Source organism: Chanodichthys erythropterus, chromosome 16 (assembly GCF_024489055.1).
Source record: "Chanodichthys erythropterus isolate Z2021 chromosome 16, ASM2448905v1, whole genome shotgun sequence".
NCBI classification, from domain to species: Eukaryota; Metazoa; Chordata; class Actinopteri; order Cypriniformes; family Xenocyprididae; genus Chanodichthys; species Chanodichthys erythropterus.
The window spans coordinates 37368861-37373917 of NC_090236.1; positions in this window are offsets into that span (position 1 = coordinate 37368861).

Below are 5057 nucleotides of genomic sequence, written 5' to 3' on the forward strand. Positions count from 1 at the left end.
ACACTTTAAATACCCGGATGATGCACTACATTAACGGAAAAAGCGAAGTGTGGAATGTTGGACACTTGATGCACTCAACTGTCGCAGCTTTCATTACGTAGTGGAGGGGGAGGGGCTGTCAGACTCCAATGTTAAATGACAAAATAACCTTATACAATTCACGCACTACATGGATAAGTACATAGTGTATAAGTGCATAGTGTATAAGTGCATAGTGTATAGTGCGTCATTTGGGACGCTATAGTCTTTGCTACAACTATTTAACAACTGAAACTTGTTTAAACATACTGTTCATGACTCAAAAATATGCATTACATAATTTTTGAAAAGATTGTTTTGTTTTTTGTTTTTTTTAAAAAAAGACCTTTTTTGAAGATTGATTGGTCAATGACCCAAAAAATGTATGCTTTGACAGTAACACACTTACAATGCAAGTACAGGAGGCAATGAGTATTTTTATTTAAAATCTTATATCTGTCTCTTCTGTACAAAGTGTTATTGTTGCTGTAAAGTTGTTTAATTCATCCTTTTAGCACTGGCAGTAGGTGGATGAACATCTGCTTATGCATTATGGACTCGAATTACACATGTGGATGTATTATTGGTATCATTGCACATTGCTCAAAAGTTTTAAGGTTTACCAGCATTAGCCATGACAGGAATTGAAGAATTGCATGTGTGTTTAGACAAGTTTATGAACTGATTTTATCACAGCAGTCACATGTTAAAGACATGTTTAAGTAGTGTGGCTATGCAGTGTAAATGCCATGCCCCATAAACCTCCATTGTAAATGAATTACTGTAAACGCAATTTTTTGCTTGTTTTTATAAAGCGAGAGAAAAGCCAAAGTAATTCTGTGGTAATCGACTGTATGCTGTCGACAGCTTGAACTAAACCTGGAATATTCCTTTAATACTTATTCCTATGTGCCCTATATGTGGTCCAGCTGCAGTGTGTTTTGTGAATTACCGCACAGATAACCAAACCCACTTCTGAAGAACTTTTATTTTGGCCCCAAAAAAGTGACTCAAATTCTAAACTTTTGAAAAGAATGATGCAACAAGTGAGTTTCCAAACTGTCTGACACACAAACTCCCAGGAAAAATGAACTCTGGGAAATGGATTTCAAGTTGCGTACTTAGTTAAGTACTAAAAGTGACTTTTCATTCATCAAGAAATGTCAAACTGACTCAAGTAATTCCTCTGAAAGCATCTAGTGTAGAAGCTTAGGAGAAGAACAGAAGCGCTGCTGGGCTGGGCTGGGCTGTGTGTGGGCACAGGAGGGTCGACCCAGTTCAGCTGCCCTATGCAGAGTGTGTTGCATCAGGCCGGAAAAATGCTCCACTCAGCCACCAGGGCGCTAATTACAGAGGACCACTGCTGAGCTCGACAGGAAAGGACGTCAAAGACCGAGCATGGGGATGGATGGAAGCGAGAGACAGAGAAGGAAGACTAAGCAATGGAGCGAGGAAGCAGCTAACAATGCAATAAAAATAGAAGGGTGGGAGTTGAGACACAGACAGGGTGTGAACATTTGAGGCAGTATATTTACCTGCTTATGTGCAGTACGTAACCAGCCAACAATAGGTTTCAGAGATAATGAGTCTGGAAGTGAAGCAAAACACCTTCCTCCTCACACAACCAATCAGGAGCTGCATGAGGAACACAATCAGCCTATACAGACACTCAGAAAAGACATTATTTTGTTTTGTTGCTTAAAACTGAAGTAAAGGAACTGCTTTTTTAACCTTCATCTGGACTCAAAGGGCAGTCTAAGAGGCAGAAGCATGTGACTTGTAGATTTAGATTTGTTGAAAGCCTGCCTCCTTGTGGTGTGTGAATAATGAGTCTTTTAGGCTCCTGCCATGCAGTGTTAAAATAATACTTTACAATAATTTTCAGTTTGTTCACAGTACAACATTTACACTGCAATTCAAAGGTTTGGGGTCAGTAAATTCTATTAAGCAAGGATGCATTAAAGGATTAGTTCACTTAAAAAATTAAAATTATTCCCTGATTTAGTCACCCTCAAGCCATCCTAGGTGTATATGATTTTCTTCTTTCAGATGAATACATTCGGAGTTATTAATAATCACCCTGATGCTCCTAAGCTTTACAATGGCAGTGCATGGAAACCACCTGTTTGAAAATCAAAAAAGTGCATCCATCCATCATAAACGTACTCCACACGGCGGCTCCGGAGAGTCCTTATGAAGGCGTTTGTCTAAGAAAAATATCCATATTTAACACGTAATAAAGTAAAATATCTATCTTCCTAGATTGCCTTCTGTATTCAACTTAAGAAGAAATAACTGATGTTACATCAGTTAACGCTTGTTTCATAAGTTGGCGTAGGAAGTAGCATAAACGTTTTAAACTGCGAGAGAAGTTACACTTTCTTCTTAAAGGGTTAGTTCACCCAAAAATGAAAATTCTGACATTTATTACTATTTATTTAGTATTGTAAGACCTTTGTTCATCTTCAGAACACAAATTAAGATATTTTTGATGAAATCCGATGGCTCATAAGGGGTTTGAGATCACTGAGCCATCGGATTTCTTCAAAAATATCTTCGTTCACCCAAAAATGAAAATTCTGTCATTTATTACTCACCCTCATGCTGTTCCACACCCGTAAGACCTTCGTTAATCTTCAGAACACAAATTAAGATATTTTAGTTGAAATCCGATGGCTCCGTGAGGCCTCCATAGGGAGCAATGACATAATATTTCCTCTCTCAAGATCCATTAATGTACTAAAAATTTAAATCGGTTTATGTGAGTACAGTGGTTCAATATTAATATTATAAAGTGACGAGAATATTTTTGGAGCGCCAAAAATAACAACTTATTTAGTGATGGCCGATTTCAAAACACTGCTTCAGGAAGCATCGGAGCGTTATGAATCAGTGTCGAATCATGATTCGGATCGCGTCAAACTGCCAACGGCTGAAATCACGGACTTTGGCGCTCAGAACAGCAGATTCGACACACTGATTCATAACGCTCCGATGCTTCCTGAAGCATTATTGTTTTGAAATCGGCCATCACTATATAAGTCGTTATTTTTGGCGCTCCAAAAATATTCTCGTCACTTTATAATATTAATATTGAACCACTGAACTCACATGAACCGATTTAAATATGTTTTTAGTACATTTATGGATCTTGAGAGTTTGAATGACTTTGCTCTCATGGAGCCATCGGATTTCATCAACAATATCTTTAATTTGTGCTCTGAAGATGAACGAAGGTCTTACGGGTGTGGAACGACATGAAGGTGAGTAATAAATTACATTATTTTCATTTTTGCGTGAACTACGGAAGGCGGTCTGGCGGAAGCTAGATATTTTAATACACCTAATACTGCTGACTGCAGCAATTCAAGTTCAAAATAAAACTGAAAAATGTTACAAGTCACAAACACCAGAAGATCATTTGCTAATCTTTTACCTGATTGAGTGGAATCTTATATTCTGAAGGATTCAAGCTGACCATCAACACCATGTTCACGATGCTTGTTCACCATCAAACCAATCAGCCATGAGCTCGAGCTACACTTCAGCAACAGTGAAACGATGAGTTCCTACTTCATTTTGACTAAAATACATTGCTATATGAAGTAAACTGACTATATTAAGGCAGATATGGTTGAAATAAAAAATAAACCAATAAAGTTTTTAAAACAAAAAAATTAAAAGTCCCCCTGTGGTGAAAATGAAGTTTTTAATGTTGTTTATATGTCTATGTGGTAGAGCTGCACGATTAATCGTAAATAGATTGCGATCTCGATTCAAACGCGCCATCTTATTTTATTAATGGCGTTTCTTCTAAACCTTTGACAAAACTATACTGGAACATTCAAATCTGTGTTCGTGTTGCAGCACTGATCCAGATAGCAGTTTGGAACCACAGTAGTTATTTCTATTTGTAATTATCACAGTACTACTCAGATACAAGTTTAAATTTAGGATTTAAACATTGATGTCTACGATAACGATCAAAATAAAGAAAATAACCTTTAGAAACTAATTTGGCACTTCAAATAAAAGGTTGTATTAGTTATAAATTGTATGCCACTAGGTGGCGACAAGTGACTGTTAAAAATGTATTTCTCATTGAACCATTCATGCAAAAGATTTGTTTAAAAATATTTATATTTAATTTTTTTTTTTTTAAAGGTGCCCTAGAATCAAAAATTGAATTTATCTTGGCATAGTTGAATAACAATAGTTCAGTACATGGAAATGACATACAGTGAGTTTCAAACTCCAATGCTTCCTCTTTCTTATGTAAAACTCATGTTTAAAAGACCTCAGAAAAACAGGCGAATCTCAACATAACACCGACTGTTACGTAACATTCGGGATCATTAATATGTATGCCCCCAATATTTGCATATGCCAGCTCATGTTCAAAGCATTAGACAAGGGCAGGACGTCTTTCTTTGTCAGAAATTTGAATTTTGTCAGAACCTCTAATAAATTACGTGATTTTGTTTTTAAAATTGCTTTAAGACAAACCATGTGCAAATCCACAAGTCAACACCATTGCTGAGTATTTTCTTTAAAACGGCAGGGATCTAAAGTGTCTCAAAAACGCGGTTTAAAATCGCTGGTATTCCTCACATCACAAACTTTTAAGGCATGAAGAAAAAAAGCGTTTAAATGCTTCATTTTGTTGATCAAAGAGGAGTTTTAAGGGATAAAATTACGGACTACAGGGGGACTTAAAATAACAGGCCAGAGACTAGAAGAATCACCAACTTGCTCTGATGTAACCAAACCTAGGGAAAGAAATTCTTAGAAATCCCATTTATAAAATCTGTCTATTTTATTTCGGACAACCCAGAAAATCAAGTGGCTGAAAAACTCAAAAAAAAAGTGAGACATGTGTCAACTGAAGCTGTGTATTGGGTGTGTGTCACATGCACAGCTCAGCTGATTATATTCGGAGGGATCTAGATGCATAACAGAAGCAACACAAACCTGTGGATAAACTCCAAACCGGTGGAAGTCGACCTCCTACAAAAACTGACAAAACTTTTTTTCAGTCC